Raw genomic sequence first — 8,631 nt, 5'->3', positions numbered from 1 at the left:
TAATTTCTCAGTGAAATGTCCTGCATTATTTTGCTGTCCTATAGCACGTCACGGCAGCTGTGCTACCTCAGTGCCATTCTGTTCTCACTCACATTGCAGCAGACTCGCAGCTTGTCATGTCCAGGTTCCTGCCCTGCTCTTCCAGAACAGCGGCCCCCTGGGCTCCTCGGTGGGCAGTCTGTCATCTAACAAGTCACTCACGGTGGCTAACCTTGGTTTCCAGTAACTCAGTGTGGTCGCTGGGGTAACAATATTAATGAATTCATTCAATTCTACAAAAATAAACAGAAGACTGAACATGCCCCAGACTTCGTGGTAGGTGCTAAATGGCAATGATGATGATATTAATACTAGAGGCCCAGTGCATGAAAATTCATGCACTGGGGTGGGGGGTGTCCCTCAACCCAGCCTGCCCCCTCTCACAGTCCAGGAACCCTCAGGGGTGGGAGGTGATCAGGTGATCAGGGGAAGGCAATGCCCCCATCACACCTCTGCTGCTGCCACTTGCCGGCAGATCAAGCCTTGGCCGGCCCTGGTTACCTGAGCCTCAGGCAGCCCTGGGCAGCTGGGCAGCCTACATCTGAGTCTTGCCTGAGCCTCGGGCTGGCCCTGGGTGGCTGGGGGGCTGAAGGCGGGTCCAGCCACACTGCACGCCTGCCACCCCCTCCCCCCTTTGGCTGGGCTGAAAGAACTGGGGGACTCCAGCAGGGCTGAGGGGACTGGGCGCCACCATCTTGTGGCTATGGGTGCCACCATCTTTGTGATGATGTGATGGTCAATTTGCATATTCCCTCTATATTAGATAGGATATTTATGTGAGCTTGGCCTTATGCCAGGTACCTGAAATGTTTTAAATCCTTTCCTTCTCAACTGATGCTTTGAGACAGGTACAGGTCTGGTGTCATTTTTGTGACTGGGAGCCTGAGCACGACGCCCCATGGCACGACAGTGAAGACGTTGGTGCGGGGCTCTGAAGCGCATGGCTTCACGTGACAGGGATGAGGCTCTCGGGGTGCCAGCCCCTCTGGGACACCCCAGGTTAATCCTGGCAGGGTCATCACCTTGTTGTGTGTTCCGATTGTGCCCTCGATGGAAATTCTCTGCAGCCAGAACCCGTCTCTGTCATTTTTACCGCTATTGGTCTGCTGTCTGGCATAGCCCGGTGTACACAGAGGGGTGGGAACGGTTCTGCTGAATCACAGTCACAACCTGACTGAGAACATTTGGGCTTTCTCTGCAGGCATTAACCACCACCCCACGGACGGGAATACTCTGCTGGGTTCTGATCTTGGAAAGACCTGTCCCTCACAGCTCGCTGTGGTGGAGCCATGAGCCGGCGTGTCCGGGTCTGTGATTTTGTGTCTGGGTGTGGTTTCTTTTGTGCAAGAGCTTTAGCGTTTCTTCTCCACACAAGCCCATCCATCTCCGTGGTGAGCTTGGGATCCCGGCTCGGGCTTCCCTGGAAAATCAATGGTGGCAACAGAAGCAGATTTAAGACCCGGGCCGGGCTGAGGAGACGATGCGCCGCTGAGCTGGGGAGCTGTCCACCCACAGTGACCTGCGGGGCAAGTCCCAGCCGCAGCGTCGTGGCCCCGAACCAAAGAAAACACACCGATAAATTTTATCTGTAAGTGTGAGAACTTGACATTCAAGAAAGCCAGTGACCTCACAGCTCATTTCCTCCCCGTACTTTATGTAAATACTTGCCCACCACAGGCCCCTCTGTTCCCGGGCCCAGGAGCAGGAAGGCGTGGACGCCAAGGCCCCAAGTCAGGCGCTGAGCGGTCCTCTGCGTGAAGGCTGACGCAGAAACTGGGTTTTTCTGGGTTTCCTGAGCTACTGTGTCCAAAGGTAATCAATATTGGTATTGTCGCGAGAACAGAGCTCCAGACAAGCATAGCTTTATAACGTCCCTTTCCACGTGTGTCAGGGGTATCACACAGCAATGCTTCTTTAAGACTTGAACCTGGAGCGTGTCACGTGGCCACGTGTACCGGCCCCCAAGAGAGCCAGATGGGGTGATGTACTCTATGTGCCCCGAATGGCATAGTTAGGAGAAGTGTTCCAGGCAGATTCACAAGAGAGTAGCCGACCCCCTGAGGACACTGATCTGTTTGTTACTGAAACACTGGTGACCCTGGAGTGTGAATGTGCACACGGCTACTGCACGTGGCCTCAGCCCCCGAGGTTTGAGTTTTATAAGAAATGTTGATCGACATTGGGAAACTCATCTGAGAAGGAAGCGCCACATTTCCACGTTTCCCACCCACCGTTAGAAGCGTCTCTCCTTCCAAAATTGGCTGTTGGCACATGGCACATAACAGTTAGGGGCATAGGTAGCAGAGGCAGTTACAAAGCAGGTCCCCTGACCAGCGTGTGTGTGTGTGTGGGGGGTGGGGCAGGGGACAGCACGCGTCCCCCTGTCTCCGTGTCCTGGCGCTGTCCCTGTGTGCTCACCGCCCTCCAACCTTCCAGTCTCTCCTTCCCATCATTCACCCTCAAAGCCCTTTCCTCACAAACCCAGTCTACGTTTATTTTCCTTTTCTAATATATTGATTTGTTCATTTTCTGTTAAAAAGGAGGCTCCATCATCACGAAAGACCAACGATTCTGATATTGAATCCGAGCAAGGCAAAACCTCGTGGCCTAATTTAAAATGATGACCTAGGCCAGTGGTCGGCAAACTCATTAGTCAACAGAGCCAAATATCATCAGTACAACGATTGAAATTTCTTTTGAGAGCCGAAAACCGACTTCTGCGCACGGGCCACGAAGTTTCAATCGCACTGTACGTGCGCGCCCGCACGTGGCATTTTGTGGAAGAGCCACACTCAAGGGGCCAAAGAGCCGCATGTGGCTCGCGAGCCGCAGTTTGCCGACCATGGACCTAGGCTTTTCTCAGAACACACAGTTCTGCTCCCTCCGCAGGAACGTCGTCCAGGAGGCATAGCTGGGGTCTCTGGCAAAGATGATCCGAGAGGCCAAGTTTACCGGTTGCACTTGAAAAAGAAATAAGTAGCCAAGCTGCCTCCACGGGGCTGGGGGACCCGCCTGTCGGAACGGGGTGTGGACAGTGACATGTGTGGGAAAGCAATTCCCGGGAAGCTCTCACGTGCCCGTGAGAGATCGTGGGACGAGGGGGCGAGGGTGAGGACGAGATAAATTCTCACCAGCGCTGCATGTTCATTGACAAATTTTCTGTTTGTGCGCTGTTGCCCCCGGCCCCCTGGTTACCGGGGGGATGGCATTAACGTGGGGAGGAGGGCTTGTTCTGTGTGATAGATTCAAACAGAGATGACGCACATGCCCACCGAGTATATCTAAGGAATTGAGGGGCAGTGCCAGGCACTGGAAGAAAAGGCTGCTGTAAATTCTGGCCGTTTTGCGAGGAGAAAGGGCTCTTTGTTTGCTGGGCTCACACTCAGCGTGTGGAATATGATGAACTGGGGGATGGGGGGGGGTCACACAGGAAAGAAAGAAAATGGGATGTGACAAGGCTCCGGCACCAGAGGTGAGATGTTCGAGGCCTGGCAGAGCCGGCTGCATGCGGGGCAGGCACCCAGACGGACGCTGGCAGTTTCCTTGTGGGGTGCCCCTTCCCAGACCTGGGAAAACGAGGCCACCAAGGTGCTGGCATGGTGAGTGTGGGGGGGTGTCTTTTCTCTAGAGGCCACTGCAGTCCCCAGACCAGGCCCTGAGGGGCCAGGCTCCCGCTGCTCACAGAGGGATGCGAGCACCTCTAACAGCTGAAGAGGTGCTAGTCTAGAAAGCAGGAGACAGAAGAGGCAGAACTCCATCCTGCCGACTCTGGGGATTCACTTTGCTTCGGTTTGCATTTCTGTGGGAAAAAAAAAAAAAGGAATGAAAAGAAAAAAGGACACACAAACCCCCCAAACACACAAAACAAAATGGACTGGCAGTCTCCTGCTGTGGGCACAGGAAGGCGGAGCGCACGCCATCGTTCAGTGCCTCTCGGTACGTCCGGGTGGGGAGACAGAGACCCCACCACAGGTTGGTTGTCTCTCACAGAGATGCTCACACCGTGGAGCCTGGCATCAGGAGGGACAGACAGAAAGGGACCCCATGACTGGTCTGGTGGGGGCAGGGATCCTCTGTGTGCACCCTCAGGGCCTCCCTGGGGATGGGGGCAAACCTCGGCCCCACCACTGGGCGGCACACACACTCCCATCAGGCCCTGGCTGTGCACCTGTCTCCCAGCTCCGCCTGACTCTCGGGAGCCAGGTGCAGCTCCTTCTCTGTCAGAAGAGGTTGTGGATAATCACCGTGACACGGCTGCTATTGGCCTTTTTTAATGAGAGGTAAAGATTATCCCGCGCGATGACAGAAAGGCGATGCGTGCACCTCCATCGCCTCGGTCAATCCCCGATTCTGCTGATGCTTTACTGCTGCTTGGGGGGTGGGGGTGGCACTCACACACAGGGGCCTGGAGAGGGACTCCGGTGTCAGGTCATTCATCTCATGTACAGACCAGGCTGGGTGCCCGGGGTGGGGTGGGGTGGGCCTCTCCTCGGGCACGGTGTCAGCTCCAGTGTTAACCAGAGCAGGAGACCTCAGTCCTGGTCCGGGTCCAACAGGAACACAGAGTTACCGCCTGGTGATCTGAAGGCCACACGCATTTTTGGAACCAGGAGTGGAGGAACCGTTCCCGCAGGGGTGTTCCCGGAAGCTCTCAGAGCCTGTAGAGGGAGACCTGACCTGCGCAGGCAGCGGGAAGGGCCTTGTCCCCGGCGGAAAGGCCTCGACGGAGGCCCTGCCTGCCTCCTTTCCCTGGAGACACAGAGAAAGCTGGGAAGAAACCAGCTCTTTCCTTTCAAAGAGAAACTAAAGTGTCACTCAGGTGCTTCTTCCCGTGATGTGGCCACTGTGACCTTCGGTGGCCCCCATCCATCCCCGCCGCGGGGCACACGGAGTCACAGGGCCAGCAGGAGGGTGGTGGGCTGCGGCGGGCAGACGGGCTGTGGGGGGTAGACAGTCAGCAGTGCTGTCTCCTTTTATGGAAGAAGAAGAGGACAAACAGCTCATGGGGGAGACAGTGCTGCAGGGCATGTGCGGATGGCACCGCAGGCCCCCTCGGTGCGGGGACAGGCTGCAGCAGGTGAGGCCTCAGGAAGCCCAGCTGCTCCATGCACGCAAGAGCGTTCACCAAAATGCTGCGGAAGTGCCTCTGCAGTTCCTGGAGAGGCCACAAGCGGCCCATTGCTTTGGCTCCAGCGAGCAAGCTCCCTATTAGCTGAGGCTCAGAGCCTGGCTCATCAGGCTCTAATGGGGCCTCAAAGTCAATGGAACCGCGAACTTACAGTAAGTAGGGACTTGGACCAGAGGCGGGTGGGCTTAGAGCATCGCGGGTGGGCTTAGAGCAGAGAAGGGCGGGAGGCAGGGCCAGACTGGCACGCAGGCCTGGGTCACAGCGAAGGAGACGCCCTGACGACTGTGAGGAGGGATGGGGACGCCTAGTGCCCACCTGCATCCCACACCGAGGGCGCAGAGCTGGCCATCACCCATGGCCTTTGTTTGGAGTGGAGGTGGTGGAATGAGAAAGTAGTCTCTTCTCTCTCCACTCTGGAGAACTTGCAAACTGGCTTTGCAGGAGGGCCCCCGTCCGCTCCAGGGATATTTCAGGCTCTGAAATCGGTTCCCTGGGCCGCAGTCAAGGAGCCATCAGGGCGCGGCTGCCTTTGAGGCTCTTGGGAGAACGGGTTTCACTGAGTCGTCACCTCCTGGTGGCTGCTGGTGACCCTGCACCACACGCTCCGTCACTACCCTGTGTTCAGGAGGCTTCCTCTCCTGTCTATTCTCAGCTCCCTAGGCCCCTCCTGCAAGGACACTCCTGGGGGCACAGGGCCCACCAGATCACCAAGATAATCTCCCCTCGGAGACCCTTAATTTATTCAAATCCTCAAAGAGGATTACTCTTTTAAAACATGCTTGTTAAAGTTCGCCTTTAAATTACATAGCCCACCACCATCCTGTGGGTGACGCTCTCTCCCGGCCTTTTTCCATAGACGGCGACAGGTACAGGATCTGGGATTGGGATCCGATATTCTGGGGTCCTCAGTCCAGCTGACCTCCCCTCCCTGTCTACGTCCGTCTGGACCTCTCACCAGGGAACCCTGACCCAGTGCTCATCACTGCTGCCCCCAAACAGGCGCAGACCCACTGGAGCCCCCAGATGGACCTGACAGGACAGCATTGTCCCCAGCAGGGTTGCTGATGAGTTCCGTGAGCTCATTCCCTGCAGCCTAACACAGGCACCGTGGCCATTCAATTCCGTCCTGTGGGTCTGGGGCCTGGAATAGATTTCTCAAACTTTCTGCATTTTACTTGCATTTCACCTGTAGGGTGGGTATGTCCATAGGGCCTTCTGTCCTTAGGAGGGTTACATAAGGTTAGGCATCCTTAGTATTGTCCGCAGCCCAGTAAATGCTCAACACATCTCAGCTGTTGACGCCCTCATCGATGCTGCGTTAGTTTAGACCGTGGTTGGCAAACTGCGGCTCGCGAGCCACATGCGACTCTTTGGCTCCCTGAGTGTGGCTCTTCCACAAAATACCATGGCCTGGGCGAATCTATTTTGAAGAAGTGGCGTTAGAAGAAGTTTAAGTTTAAAAAATTTGGCTCTCAAAAGAAATTTCTATCATTGTACTGTTGATATTTGGCTCTGTTGACTAATGAGTTTGCCGACCACTGGTTTAGACTCCGTGGGTCTCTGGAGTGAAACCCACAACAACAACAATTTTTCTCCGGCAAAATGATAGCTTGGGCTCCTAAATATAGATGCAATCCTGCAATACTGTAGTAGGGACACCCGGGATCTCCGGATGCCACCAGAGGCTGTGACAGGACCAGGCAGGATGGGTAACACCTGACAACCTCACCTTGTAGATCACCAGGAGGTGTGTGAGACAGGTGTCTCACAGGAGTGGGGGAGAGAGTGTCTCCCACGGGACAGTGGTGGGCTGTGCAATTTAAAGGCAAACTTCAGTAAGGGTGTTTTAAAACAGTAAAAAGTAAGACGAACACCGTGATCCTTTCACTCAATCCTGGGTGTGAGGGTATACAGGTGGGAGCGTTTGTGGGGCGGGCATACTTGCTCCCACACCTACATTCTGGTATCATGCCTGGTGCCCGCGACACTTCATAAGTATCTGTTAACCGGTGACCAGGAACTGTGAGCAAGGAAGAAATGGAGAAAAGTGAAATGTTTGCACATTTTATTTGATACAATTTTCCTAATGTTATGAAGTGCTGTTTTTATTTTTCATTCCCTTCCCCCCCCCCCGCTTTGCTTCTCCTAATTAAGATTGTAGAGGGACCGGCTTTACTCACCATGAGAAAGATGCAGAAGTTTCAGATCAGAAAAACAAATTCACAGTCATAGAAGGAAGTCGATGGCAAGGAAAGATTACGTCACGGCACTTGATAAAATTCGTAACAACTTCCAGGCAAATCCTGAGAAAAAAGCCACTCGAATCACAGGGCTTCAGATAAAGATTGGACGCAGCCAGTGATTATATTTCCCAACGTCACCAGGGATAAAAATCTCTCTTAAAATTATTTTTCCACAGTTTCTTATAGCTTTCGATCTTTTATCTGTGTAGTAAATCCAGACAGCCCAAGGAGCAGGTGTGTGGCAAATATCGTTTTTTCATACTTTATGTTTTCAAACAGGAAATTTTGCCTCATATTTTAGCATCAGGATGGTCTCTAACATTTCTTCATAGCTCTACATTATTAGATTCTGTTGAAAACTTTATATATCTACTGATGGAGGTCTTCATATGCGTGGGAACTGTTTTCTGTTGAAAGTCATATAGCAAGTGCGTTTTATAATACAAATTATACTATTGGGCAAGGTTATGGCTCTCTTGAGAAGGGGCTTCTAATCTTAATTTTTGTTCAGAGAATGTTACCCGACCCCTGAAAATGCTCCCAGGGAGTGGCGATACAAGTTTGTTTTGAGTATCACCTCTGGGCCAGACAGAGGGGGACGCAGAAGGATCATGGAGGAGGTAAAATTGGGCGTGGCTAGGAAGTAGGGGTGGGAAGGTTGGAGGAGGGGGGTCTGGACAGAATTGACACATCCAGGGGTCCAGGTCAGCACCCACAGGTGGCTCTTGATAGGCCAGTGCTTGCCCCTTCCCTCCTCCTCCACCTGCAGGAGGGACCTTCTGCCTGGGACACAGGCTGTGGGGTCAGGGCCAAGACCTGTCTTCTCCCAGCGAGCCTCCATCCTCACCCGGAGCAATACCATTGCCTTTCGTGCCCACACGTTTCTCCCAGAACACGTCCTCTGCTCATGCATGGTCTCGGCCTCGGGAAGGGGAAGCTCCCACCAGCCGAGTCCCACCAACACGGCCCATGAGTCTGCATTTCCCCTCAAACTCTCTCTCAGTTACTGCATGGAAAATCAGAGGCAAATGTTCTCATAAATATACAAGGTGGGGCAAAAGTAGGTTTATAGCTGTTCATATGGGAAATAATACAATAATTAATAAATAACACAAGAATAAACAGTGTTTCACATACTCACAACTGTAAACTTATCCCGCCGCCATGTTGTAAGTAGAATATATTAATAAAATAGAACATTGAAAACTGGACTATTTTGGA

The 8,631-nt window shown here is 53.4% G+C and overlaps 1 long non-coding RNA gene across 1 annotated transcript; it reads left to right on the top strand.

Annotated features, from left to right (window-relative positions):
• Positions 1-103: 103 nt before the first annotated feature.
• Positions 104-3,147, top strand: LOC114228765 (uncharacterized). Its single transcript, XR_003614887.2, has 4 exons — positions 104-315; positions 1,241-1,627; positions 1,717-1,851; positions 2,580-3,147. It is a non-coding gene; the product is annotated as an uncharacterized LOC114228765 (long non-coding RNA).
• The last annotated feature ends 5,484 nt before the right edge of the window (positions 3,148-8,631 follow it).

The sequence above is a fragment of the Eptesicus fuscus genome, chromosome 12 (genome assembly GCF_027574615.1).
Source record: "Eptesicus fuscus isolate TK198812 chromosome 12, DD_ASM_mEF_20220401, whole genome shotgun sequence".
NCBI classification, from domain to species: Eukaryota; Metazoa; Chordata; class Mammalia; order Chiroptera; family Vespertilionidae; genus Eptesicus; species Eptesicus fuscus.
This window is presented reverse-complemented; position numbering and strand designations above follow the sequence as displayed.